The sequence below is a fragment of the Hevea brasiliensis genome, chromosome 7 (assembly GCF_030052815.1).
Source record: "Hevea brasiliensis isolate MT/VB/25A 57/8 chromosome 7, ASM3005281v1, whole genome shotgun sequence".
Taxonomy (NCBI): domain Eukaryota; kingdom Viridiplantae; phylum Streptophyta; class Magnoliopsida; order Malpighiales; family Euphorbiaceae; genus Hevea; species Hevea brasiliensis.
The window spans coordinates 98,454,546-98,468,729 of record NC_079499.1 but is presented as its reverse complement, the minus strand read 5'-3'; the positions used below and the strand labels follow the sequence as shown (position 1 = coordinate 98,468,729).

At 33.8% G+C, this 14,184-nt stretch overlaps 1 pseudogene; it reads left to right on the top strand.

The window, feature by feature from the left end:
• The first annotated feature begins 4,435 nt into the window (after positions 1 to 4,435).
• Positions 4,436 to 11,620, top strand: LOC110658809 (glutamate receptor 2.8-like; annotated as a pseudogene).
• The last annotated feature ends 2,564 nt before the right edge of the window (positions 11,621 to 14,184 follow it).

Here is a 14,184-nt window from a genome sequence, read left to right as displayed (position 1 = left end):
ATGCATAAAAGGATTCATGATAGTGTGGCTGCCTTAAGAGAATGTGTGAGTACTAATGTGACTGCTGTTAATGAGCTGCCTAGTTAGGCAAGTTTATGGTATTAATTGAGTTTTCTATCATGATAGCTTTCCATATGTTTTTTTTTTTTTTATTGAGATGCAAGGGGCTAAAGATAATAGTCTTTTGGGATGTACCATAGTAACATATGCAATGCTCTTGTTATTTGTGCTATAAGCTGCAGATTACAGTACGGATATGAGATTATTGTATAAAGCTATGTGCATCCCCATGGTGTTTCATGATGAGGTTTTGTAGACATCCTCTATTTTAGTATAGTTGCATTATAACAGAATTATGTTTTTGCAAAAGAGTTAGGAACTCCTAGTTACGGTTTAGAACCCTTAGGATAAAGTATCAGATGTTGCTTTTAGGTGACAACTAGAGTTGGTGATTCAATTATCCTATCTTGAGCACAGAGTTATAGTAGGAGTTATCATAGGATTAGAGGTTTAGTATGGTTGCAATGTAAGGACGGCACGTATGAAGTGAGATCATTTGGTTTTTGATATGGGATTTTGAACAGTTTTGGCATTACGATAAATATTTTGCTTAAAGTTTAGCAAGAATAGAATCCCTTTTGTGTGACAACGAGGTATAGAGTACGACTTTACTCCCTAAAAGAGACCAGAGGTTATGAATAATATTCATAGCCTATGAAATGACGTTTATGGAACACTTGTAATATGATAAGAGAGTAGATAGTCTTACATAGTTGTGATAATGTGGTAGATATAGTACCTCTTTTACAGCCAGTTGTGCTACAGAGTATGGTAATGTCTTTTTAGGAGAGACAAAAGAGTACTACCAATGCTGGTGACCTACTGAATGACATCCTAGATGGGATTATAGTGTGATAGAGAGTTGTTGGTTCAAGTACCCTAAGGAGGGTACAAGATCCATTATAGGAATCATAAGTGATCAAATCAGGACAGATGTAGTTCTTTTAAGCTTAGTGATGGGAATTGGGTACTCAGTACCTTAAGTTCAACTGAATAAGTAGCAATGGAAGAAGGGAACTCTATAGATTCCCCTCTTTGAAGTTGTAGAGGGTGGTTTGTAGTCTAGCAAATAGGAATAGGGATCGCACAATGTATGCGTGACTGCTGTTTCCTGAGTTCCTTCTCAGGTTCTTACTACTCAAAATAAGAGTATATTCTAAACAGAATAATGTTAAGGGTAGTAAGTTAGTGGAGATAAATATCAGAATGCTGGTAGATAGAGGAAGTGCAAAAATGAAATTTAGGATGGTTGTTTGTAGATGCAGCACAACTCGAATGCCAGTGAAAGTGCTAGGCAGAATGGTCAAAAAATAAAATCCGAGTAACACAGAGGTGAGATGACCTGGCAGAGACTCTAAAAGATACAGCTAGCTAGTATAGCTGTGAGGTCCAAGAGAAGAAGGGAGCTAGGAATAAAATAGTCAGAGTTCTTTTTTATTAAGGAAACAACTTATTCCATTCTCAATTGGCTGCCCTGTGACATAAATCTTGAGCCTTTGACCATTAACTTTAAAAAGTTTAGAATTTTCACTCCAAATATGTAACACCCCTATTTGCATAGCCTGGTAAAGTATATTGTTTCGGTAATCGATGTCGGTTCGGACAATTAAGAGGACTAGAACTATGTTTAAGACATATAGAAAAGCCCTAATAGAAAATAAATAGTGATTACCAGATGGAAAAGTAAAAATAAGAAAAACAAAGCATAAAAAGTTAAATGAGCCTAGGGTCACAACGATGGGTGACTTTACCGGGAAGTGACAGTGAAGTCAGTCCTTACCCAAATTTTGAACGGAAAAATTTGACTCCGCGATCCTAAAGACTATTATGGACACAGTGGAAAAAGCAAAATCACAGAAAAGAATTGTTAAGCAGGTCAAATAATTAGGTCAGGGATCCGAAAGAAATATTGAATAACTAGCAAACCGGATCAGACTGGCGATGGGCAATTTGGTCAATTCACCCCTAGAGTTGACTCCTTACCTAATTGTCCGATAAAATTGAAGAAATAAAAATTTCGGGATCGAGAATTAAATTAAAGAACTAATGAAAAATTAAGGAAAATTGAAAAAGAAAAGAAAAAGTTTATTGCATCATACAAATGACATTATAAATGTGTGAGTGCTCCAAATTATCTTTTATGCGAATATTATTTTAATTGTTTGAAACTATGTGAATATGTTGTGCTTCATACATAGGCATGCATTAGGTTTAGTTAGTTATAAAAATTATATTTAAAATCAATATCTTACTTTATAAGTCGAACACTCATCCATGTTCAACTATTTTTCCTTAGGTGATAGGTGGACTTATTAAGAATAATCTACTTTCTTTTCTTATAGGTTTAACCATAAAAGTTTAGTTGTGATTTTATGATCTTTTTTTCAATTCTAAAACTCTGCATGTATAAGTAGCATATTATTTTTAATTGTAATAACTTAACTTTCTGGAGTTGTAAAATTAATTATAGGAGATTTCTTGGATGTATGTGATAATTATTTCTTTGAATGGAGGGAGTTGAGCTTCCAGTTATTTATTCATCTATTTTGAGAATTGTGAAAGTGAGCTAAGCTCCGTATATTATTATTTTTCGGGTGAGCTAAAGTTCCTCGTTGGATAGTCTAATTTATGGTATGACTCTGTCCATTTATTTTCTTGAATTTGGACTACACTTATGGGCTTTATGATTGAGCTAGAAATAGTTAGGCTTACTACAAGTTTCGGGGGTCTCATGCTGACTTAAATCCTAGCGTTGGTTCAGCCTAAAAATTGGGTCGTGACAATCTACTAGATGATATACAGGTATTACTCATCCTTTCACTTTGGAGGCTCTAGCTTATTGAGAAGTGGTTTTACTTACTAAGAATAAAGGTTTCACTTCCATTCTGTTTGAAGGAGATCCACAATTAGTAATTTCTATGATTAAATGAGGCTCAATTTCTAGTGATTTTTTGGGTATCTTGAATGATATATCAAATTTAAACCATGATCTTGATGCAGTGACGGAGCCAGAATTTAGCTTAGGAGGGAACAATTAAAATGTATAATTTATTAATAAATTACTTGCTTAGATATTGATTAAAGAGATTGATTAACTAATAATGATAATTTTGTATAGTTAACTGATATGATCGTTTCATAACTATAAAATAAAAATATTTAATAAATATAATGACAAAAATAAAAACTTTAATAAATAGAATTGCCATTAGTTCAAAAATATAATGAATTATTAATAACGTGAATTGCTAAACCTAAAATATATTGATGGCCTAATATTAAAAAATTTATCCAAATTATCTCAAATCTATTTTTTTTAAAAAAATTATGAAAAATAAATTCAATTAAAATTATAGATGAAATAAAATAAATGACATGGTTTAACTTCTAATATTAGAAAGAAAAAAAAATTCTAACTTGAGCACGAAGATATTTCAACAAGAAAAAAAAATCAGGAAAACTAATAATGTTTTAAATTGATAAAAAAAAATTATGAGAAAATTATGTTAAACTGTCCTTTAATAATAATGCCCAATAATTTAAATTTTAAAGAATACAAATTGGTGATTGTGGATTTGTTATATGAAAAAAAAAATGATAAAATAAAATTGACGAAAAATATAGAATCAAAAGACAATAACAATTTAGATTTTATTTTTTTTGTAAGAGGATTTATATTTCACTATTCCATACTCACCAAAATTTGATATAAGAGTAGAATTTAAAAAAAAAAAAAATTACTATTAGATCCTTAAAAATTTTAATGTCCCTTCGCCACAACGTAGCACCGTCACTGTCTTGTTTTATGTAATTTTTATTTTGTGCATAAAAAATGTAGTAAAGTAGTTCATTCTATTGCCCACAAAATGTTTCATGGTGATATTTTTACTTATAATCCTTTAGAGCAATTTAATTTTGTACTTTTTTTCTTTAATCTGTCTTAAGTTTAATAGATTTGCATTATATATATATATATATATATATATATATATATATATATATATATATATATTTGAACTTATAAATGAAATTTGTACGGGTTCAAAAATGACAAAAAGTTAATGTCAGCTAATTTAGACTTACTTCTTTAAAGTGATTTGTTTAGCCTATTTTAATTTGAACTGCTGGTAATATTTTCATACTCAATAAGAGTACGTCATTATTTATTTTTGGTGAAATATATTGTCCAATAATAAACACCTAAAGGCTAACATAAATATCTTTATCCCATCTACGACAACACACTTTCATGTTCAAACATGAATATTTGATGTGTGGAGTTTACAGACTAACACATCTGTAAGGTTAGTGATGGTAATGATTAGGGTATCCACAGAAATCATTCAATTAAACGAGGCTAATTTCATCCTAATTATATGGAAATGCAGTATTGGATTTAATGGAGAATGAAGAAATGCAAGCCATTATAGGACCTCAATGGTCATCACAAGCTAAGTTTGTAATAGAACTAGGAGGAAAAGCTCAAGTTCCCATCATTTCCTTCTCAGACACTAGTCCCTCTCTTTCAACAGGTCAAAGCCAATGCTTTGTCCGAACAGCTCATAATGATTCCTTTCAAGTGAAAGCCATAGCCAGCATTGTGCATGCTTATGGTTGGTAGGAAATTGTTATCATCTATGAAGACACAGATTACGGAAATGGTTTGATTCCATATTTGTTAGATTCTTTCCAAGAAATTGGCACTCGGATCTTCTGTAGAATCAGCATTCGTGTGACTTATAAAGACAATGAAATCACAGGGGAAGTCAACTATTTGAAGCGTAAGCGCAGAAGTATTTTTATAGGGCACATGACAGCCACCCTTGGGTCTAGGCTTTTCTTACTCGCCAAGAATGTGGGAATGATGGGAGAAGGCTATGCATGGCTAGTGACACAACGATTATCCACCTTGCTAGATCCTGTAGATGAAAAGGTCATGATGGATTCAATGCAAGGTGTATTGGGGGTAAGGCCATACATACCCACATAAAAAATGCTTGAAAACTTCAAATCAAGATGGGAATAGAATCTCTTCAAGAAAACCACATATGAATTAAATCTCTTTGGTTTATGGGCATATGATACAATTTGGGCAACAGCAATGGCAGTGAAGAAGACTGTTGATAATGTAAAACCTAGCATCTTAAAGCATAATTACACTAGCCAAAGCACAACAAATAATCTTGAAGCTACAATAGGAATTTCTACAATGGGGCCAATACTCTTGAACTCTATATTGAACACACGTTTTCAAGGACTAAGTGGGGAGTTCCATTTGGCTAAGGGAGAGCTGATACCTAAAGCCTTGGAAATATTCAATGTGATTGGAAACAAAGAAAGAATTCTTGGATATTATAGTCTAAATGGAGCGCTTTCAAAAAGCTTGACTTCCAAAGAAAAACTCGGAAAACCAATATGGCCAGGAGACACAGATGAGCAACCAAGGAAGTTAAGAGTTGGGGTTCCAGTTACAACTGGTTTTAGGGAATTTTTAAAAGTAGAATGGCATCCTGAAACCGGTAAGCCTATTGTTTCAGGCTTCTGTGCAGATGTTTTCTGCGAAGCACTCAAGATGCCATAAGTTCCTGCCATATGAGTTCATTCCCTTCGCTGATAAAGAGAGGAAGAGTAAGGGAACTTATGACCAACTTCTTTATCAAATCAAACAATAGGTTGCTTTCTGTTCTCTTTCATTGGTTGTTCTATTCTTTCCAGGCTATATCATCTCCAAATCAATTGATTGTTCAATGGGTTATTGTGCAAAGTCTCCCATACTAGAAGCAGCCCTAAAACAAGGCAAAAGATTTCATTCTTCATGGAGGTTTACCCAATGATATGATTTTTAGAGTTAGAATTAGTATGGCATCCCATTCAAATATATAGTAAGTAGGATATGAATTAGGGCAGCCTCGCCTAATGTACAGCAGAAAATTTGATTAACAAGTAGAATAGAAAATTGATTAAAGAATGCTCTTTATAATTGTTTGGCAGGAAGTTGATGCTGTTGTTGGAGATAAAACAATAGTGGCAAATCGTTCACTATATGTAGACTTTACATTGCCTTACACAGAATCCGGAGTTTCCATGGTAGTTCTAATGAAACATGATGAAAGGGACAACAAGTGGATTTTCTTAAAGCCACTGAGCTTGGACCTTTAGTTAACAACTGCTGCAGCTTTCATCTTCACAGGTTTAGTGGCATGGGTGCTGGAACATGGTATAAATACAGATTTCAGGGGGCCTCCAGATCAACTGTTTAGGACAATTTTCTGGTTCTACTTTTCAACAATAGCCTTTGCACAGAGTAATTTCTTCAAACTTTTCTCTTGTTTTTTTCCTTCTTCTGTAATTTCATCAATGGTTATTGAATTTATGAGGCCTAATAACCAAAAAAAAAACTTAAGCATTTTCACCAAATTGCAATTTAATTTAATGGTTTTAATTTTAGCAAATTAAATCATTTTATTGCAATTTTATCCGATCAATTAATTTGGTCAAAATTAATTAAAAATTATTAATTAAAGAATAAAAAATTACATAGTTCTTTTTTTTAATTTTTTTCTCCCCTTCTCCCTCCTCTGTCCACCCACCTCAAATGTGTAACACCCTAGGCAAATCCCACATCGGCAAAACACGGGAGAGATGCTGGATTTATAAGTTGGCGGTTTGTAACCCCTATTGACGCGTTATAAAACCGTAAGGGCTTCAGCCCAGAGCGGACAATATCACTAGTGGGCCGGGCCATTACATTTGTGGTATCAGAGCCACTCCGCGTGCAACCTTGAACGATGGTGGGGCAAACCTCAGCGAGAACGCTGAGTCCTATAAGGGGGATGGATTGTAACACCCTAGGCAAATCCCACATCGACAAAACACGGGAGAGATGCTGGGTTTATAAGTTGATGGTTCGTAACCTCTAGTGACGCGTTTTAAAACCGTGAGGGCTTCAGTCCAGAGCGGACAATATCACTAGTGGGCCGGGCCGTTACCCAGACCACTAGTGATATTGTCCGCTCTGGGCTGAAGCCCTCACGGTTTTATAACGCGTCAATAGAAGTTACAAACCGCCAACTTATAAATCCAGCATCTCTCCCGTGTTTTGCCGATGTGGGATTTGCCTAGGGTGTTACAATCCACCCCCCTTATGGGACTCAGCGTCCTCGCTGAGGTTTGCCCCACCATCGCTTAAGGTTGCACGCGGAGCGGCTCTGATACCACAAATGTAATGGCTCGGCCCACTAGTGATATTATCCGCTCTAGGCAGAAGCTCTCACGGTTTTAAAACGCGTCGCTAGGGGTTACAAACCACCAACTTATAAACCCAGCATCTCTCCCGTGTTTTGCCGATGTGGGATTTGCCTAGGGTGTTACAATCCACCCCCCTTATGGGACTCAGCGTCCTCGCTGAGGTTTGCCCCACCATCGCTTAAGGTTGCACGCGGAGCGGCTCTGATATCACAAATGTAATGGCCCGATCCACTAGTGATATTGTCCGCTTTGGGCCGAAGCCCTCACAATTTTTAAAACGCGTCGCTAGGGGTTACAAATCGCCAACTTATAAACCCAGCATCTCTCCCGTGTTTTGTCGATGTGGGATTTGCCTAGGGTGTTACAATCCACCCCCCTTATGGGACTAAGCGTTCTCGCTGAGGTTTGCCCCACCATCATTCAAGGTTGCACGCGAAGCGGCTCTAATACCACAAATGTAACTGCCCGGACCACTAGTGATATTGTCCGCTCTGGGCTGAAGCCCTCACAGTTTTATAACGCGTCAATAGGGGTTACAAACCGCCAACTTATAAATCCAGCATCTCTCCCGCGTTTTGCCGATGTGGGATTTGCCTAGGGTGTTACAATCCACCCCCCCTTATGAGACTCAGCGTCCTCGCTGAGGTTTGCCCCACCATCGCTCAAGGTTGCACGCGGAGCGGCTCTGATACCACAAATGTAATGGCCCGGCCCACTAGTGATATTATCTGCTCTGGGCAGAAGCCCTCACGGTTTTAAAACGAGTCGCTAGGGGTTAAAAACCATCAACTTATAAACCCAGCATCTCTCCCGTGTTTTGCCGATGTGGGATTTGCCTAGGGTGTTACAATCCACCCCCCTTATGGGACTCAGCGTCCTCGCTGAGGTTTGCCCCACCATCGCTCAAGGTTGCACGCGGAGCGGCTCTGATACCATAAATGTAACGGCCCGGCCCACTAGTGATATTGTCCGCTCTGGACTGAAGCCCTCACGGTTTTAAAACGCGTCACTAGAGGTTATGAACCATCAACTTATAAACCCAGCATCTCTCCAGTGTTTTGTCGATGTGGGATTTGCCTAGGGTGTTACAATCCACCCCCCTTATGGGACTCAGCGTCCTCGCTGAGGTTTGCCCCACCATCGTTCAAGGTTGCACGCGGAGTGGCTCTGATACCACAAATGTAATGGCCCGGCCCACTAGTGATATTGTCCGCTCAGGGCTGAAGCCCTCACGGTTTTATAAAGCGTCAATAGGGGTTACAAACCGCCAACTTATAAATCCAGCATCTCTCCCGTGTTTTGCCGATGTGGGATTTGCCTAGGGTGTTACAATCCACCCCCCTTATGGGACTCAGCGTCCTCGCTAAGGTTTGCCCCACCATCGTTCAAGGTTGCGCGCGGAGCGACTCTGATACCACAAATGTAATGGCCTGGCCTACTAGTGATATTGTCCGCTCTGGACTGAAGCCCTCACGGTTTTAAAACGCGTCACTAGAGGTTACGAACCATCAACTTATAAACCCAGCATCTCTCCCGTGTTTTATCGATGTGGGATTTGCCTAGGGTGTTACAAAATGAGAGTAGAAAAGAAGGCGAAGCAAGTATTGCGATTCACTGGAGCCCGTGTGGGCAGCTGTCCAATGTCAATCTCTGGGACAATATCGGTGGGCTTTATAATAGATTTACGGTGGATGGAGTTGCAAAGACAGTGGTTAGATATAGACACTGGTTAATTTTTTATTCTTTAATAAATAAAATAATATTATTTTATTCAATTTTAATTAAATTTTATTTATTAAATAAAAGTGAAACATTATTAAATAAAATTGAAACAATAAGATTTTATAAAAAATTTTGAATTTTTTTTTAATTAGGCCTTAAAATAATTCACATAATCACTAAACTTTGATTTGGTTTCATGAATATCATTATTATTGTCAACTTTTTGTGGAAATTTAAACAACCTATTTTTTTGAGCCAACTTCAAAAAACTATAGTTTATCTTTAATGGTAAAACTATATTTTTAAAAACAATTATTTGGTTAATATATTTTCTAGCTAAAATTATGGCAATGATAACTATATTAGAAAGGTTTAATGGCAGAATAAATTTAAACATTTGTGTATGTTATTTATTTTATTTAAATTTTTTAATTTTAAATAATTAAATTAATTTTTCAAAATTATGAGAATTTTATTAAACACTCAAATTAGAATTAGGTAAATTATAATTTAGACATTGAAGTTTAGCAAAACCTATAATATAGTCCCTATATTTTAAAAAATAAGTAATTTGGTCTTTTAAATTTAGTAAAATTTACAACTTAGTCTCTTAATTTAAATTTTATATTTAAATAGTATAATAAATGTATTATTCTTTCCAAAATTAATTTTTCTTTCTGTAAAGAATTATTGTGAAATTATTCTTAAGTTCTCAATATATATTTTTTAAATTTTAATCAGTAAAATTTTAATTTCTAGAAATAAAATAAAGTAAAAATTATTGAGCTGAAAATATAAAGATCCGGTCGAGTTAGATTTTTGAGTCGCGACTCGTCCCGTGAAATTGCATTTCCATTAACTATGATTTGTTTTGGAATGAGATGGCGGACAGAGACGTGTCTATACTCGTTCACAATCTATATATGACTAATAGGTAGAGTCAAGGAAGCTCGTAGCTAAGTTATAGAAAATATTTATACTTAAGGACATTTTAGCTTTTTTTGCTATAATTAATATTGAATTGGTCAGAGGAACTAAGTTATAAATTTTGCAAATCTCATAAACTAAATTGCCTAATTTTAAAAATACATGAACTAAGTTGTAATTTACCTATTAGAATTTGAGAATTAAACTTTGGTATTGGATAAAGTTTCTATAATTTTGAAATATTTGTTTTAAAATTAAAAGATTTTAATAAAATTATCAACGAATAGAAACATTTGAATTTGCTTTGCCATTAAACTTATTATAGAAAACAAAATCAAAGTTTAAGCGAATTTTACTCATGAAAGAAATTAAAGGTCAATAATTGTACTAAATTCAATTAATCAATGATGAAAATTCAAGTTGTTATTATAACAATTAAATGCAATAGTTCATCCCAACTTCATCAAATTAATTATAAAAATATTTGATAATGGTGATAGGGGAGAAGTTGTTGAACAGCTGGGCAAGATTTGTTGTGATCTTATGGTTTTTTGTGGTACTTATCATATCCCAAAGTTATGCTGCTAGTTTAGCCTTAATTTTAACAGTGAAGAGGTTGCAGCCTGCCTTCGCTGACATCAAATAGATTCAAAGGAATGGTCTCTTTGTCGGATACCAATCGCATTCTTTTGTGAAAGATTTCCTTATAAAACAACTCAACTTCACTGAGTCCAAGTTGAAGAGTTATAGCATCGTCCCAGAAAAGTATGATGAAGCATTGTCTAAGAGAATCCAAAATGGTGGTGTTGCTGCTATTTTTAATGAAATTCCTTACATCAAACGCTTTTTGGCCAAATATTGATCTAAATTTCTAATGGTTGGGCCAACCTACAAAACAGATGGATTTGGCTTTGTAAGTCTCACTCCACCTATAAATAAATGTTCATACACTTATATGATGATAAACTATTATGATATGAATTGTCCTTTGAAGTTGCTAATAGCTTGCTGTTATATTGTCCAGCATACAAATCATGTTATATTTGCATTCAAAATCTTCAAAAAAAAAAATCATCATATCATTATAATAATTAAATTATTGTTTTTCTGTGTTAGGCCTTTCCACTTGGGTCGCCATTAGTTACAAATATTTCAAGAGCAATCTTGAAATGTGACTGAAGATAAAGCTAAAATGGACAGAATTGAGCAGAATAACTTTTTGGACAACAAAACATGTGATGATCAAACTGCACGAACCTTGTCAGATAGTCTTAGTCTGTCCAGCTTTGGAGGTTTGTTCATCATCACAGGACTTGCTTCCATGTTTTCTCTACTGATTCATATCTTGAAGTTCCTTTGGTTTCATTGGCCTACCTCAAACACCACCCACTCAGAAGGAATATCATTTTGGTTAAGAATTCTTGAGTTGGCAAAGCATTTTGAACAGAAAGATCTCTCGGTCTATCATCATGATTTTGGAGTTCGTCCTACAACAAGTCCTGCAGCTACAAGTATTGGAGCTTCACCTAATAATAATATTGATGCCCATACACAAAACCATTCCTGGACTTCTTTCCAAGGAACTGAGAATGCTGTTAGAGATCAAGAAAATCATACCACGGGGAATGAAACAACAGCTACAAGAGCCTCTAACTCACCATAGAAAATTATCTTTATGCTTTAAGGGAGTGTCTTCAAGGAACATATATTGATTTGATTTATTTCCCTAATGCATGTGAATGTTCCAGGTAGGGATAGTTATCTATGTAGGATCTTTATTGTTAGTTGGGTACTTTTATTATTTTTACTTATTCAAGTTTTCTGGTTAATTGTAGGGCTAAGCATTCACTTGGTGTATGCACTCAGCCAAAAAATAAATGATATATTACTTTCGTCTATTTTTATCTGTCGCATTTGAATTTTATAGAGTGATTAAGAAAATGTCTACATAGCTCATTTTTATAAAAACATATTAATTATTTACCAAATTGCCCTCTATCTCTTGTATAAATATTTATTGTATTTAATAAAGATTAATAGTGAAATTAGAAAAAAAAATAATTAATTTTCCTTAATTTTGTAAATCCAAAAAATAATTTTGAATAAAAAAACTGAAACATCACGAATAAAAATAGACGGATATAGTTTTAGTTAAAATTGATAAAATAGTATTTTTATTAGTTAAGTGTACAAACATCGTCTCAATAATAATGAAGTGTAAGAAAGAAAGTGTGAAACCCATATACATTTATTATTTATTATTATTTTATTTTAATTAGCCAATAATAATTTAATATATTTATAAAAATATATATATTTTATTGAATGGTCTGCTTATTTATTTTTAGATATATATATATATATATATATATATTATTTTGGAAATTAAATATATATCTGCAATCTGAACAACCCAGTTCAATAATAACTCTTATCACATTCTACACCTAATAGAACTCTTGAAATATATATATACCCTAATCATCCCTTCTGCTAAACTTTGCTCTCAAAACCTGTTTGTCACCTCCTTTTTCTATCAAATACTCTCAATAGAGAATCCTTAAATTTTTACTTCTCTATTTATCACATTTGATTCTATTTTCAAGGTAAAAATTCTCATTCTTTATTCAATAATGGGTGAATTTGATTTTATTTTCTTTCATTAATTTGTTACAACTACCCTAGAAATTTTTTTTTCTTTGATCATTAGTATTGAATTGGGTTGATCATAATTACTGTGAGACAATATCTTTAAATTTAGATTATATATATATATATATATTGGCGCGCGTCCCTGTTGTCTTCGGTGCGCGTTCCTGTTGTTCGTTGGTGCTTCACTGTTTATATATATATATATATATATATATATATATATATATATATATATATATATATATAAGTTATTATATTTTATTATTATTTGATATTTTTCTTTAATATTTTGGGTGTGTAGGAGATTTGAATATTCAATCAGTCAGTTGAAATTGTCTCTCTTCCATTGAAATAACTATTGTCTTGGAGGTTCCAGGTGAGTGGTAATTATAGTACATGGCACCGTTTTAGTCCCTTTTAAAATTTCTTAGCATTAAGTTTGTTATTAAATGAAATTTTAAATCAATATTTTAACAAATATTTTATATGTGATTTTCTAGAGTTTTATTTTATTATTGAATTTTATTTCGATTTTGATTAAATAATTGATTTTGTCAACTATCTCTGCATTAGTCCCATTAGGATTCCAGGAACAGGCCTTTAATGTATTTATTGATATTTGACTATAAAATTTACCGATGTGTTACTGAATTGATTTGAGATTGATTTGATTTTATTGACTCTCTGAAACTATTGAAATATACTATTGGAATTGCACTATCAGTTATTATTTGCTATCTTAAATTTTGTATTGATTTTGATTGATTTGTACAAATTGATTTTCTATTTTGAATTGGTACCTGTGCCCAGTATTTATTTCTGTTATCTGGCCCCGCCGTGTGGACTATCACGGTATTAGGTAGCATTGTCGAGTCATGCATCATTGCAGTTGATGGTTTGCATTAGTATCATATGCATTGATATCTGTGAAGGAGGAGGAAGGTATCTAATATCTGGTAGCGCGCTTACCATCTGGCCTTTGATGATGTGGGGTATCATTACCCTGGTGCACTATACAATAAAATTTTTATTGAATGAATTTCTTTTATATATATGTTTTATGAAGTTATTTTATTAATGATTTTGACAGCATGAGCATGATTTTATTGAATAGAAAATTTATTGTGAAAATTAATCAAGCGTCTGCCTGTTCCTATTCCGTTGTGTCCTATAATTATCATTCATTGAGCATCTAGCTCAAACCACGTTTTCTCTGTCTGCTATCCATTTTGAATCAAGAGAATTGCGGTGATCCAAATATTCAGTCCATTTTCTGGAGAGGGACAACTTTGATTTGTTCTCATGCTATGCCCGAATTCATGTTTTCTCGGGCTAATAATTAGTTTGGTTTATTGAACAGTTTAAGTTTTTATTAAAATCTGTAGAGACTTCGCAGTTTACCTATAGGATATTTATGATGTTTATTCAGCATTTTGTTTATTTTGATTTTGTCTATTTTTGGGATTAGTAAGTGGCAATATATTCATTCAAGATACTCTGATAAGGCTTGCATGATTTAAGAATACTTAAATTATGCGCCGGTCACAGTTCAGAATTTTGGGTCGTGATAAAGTT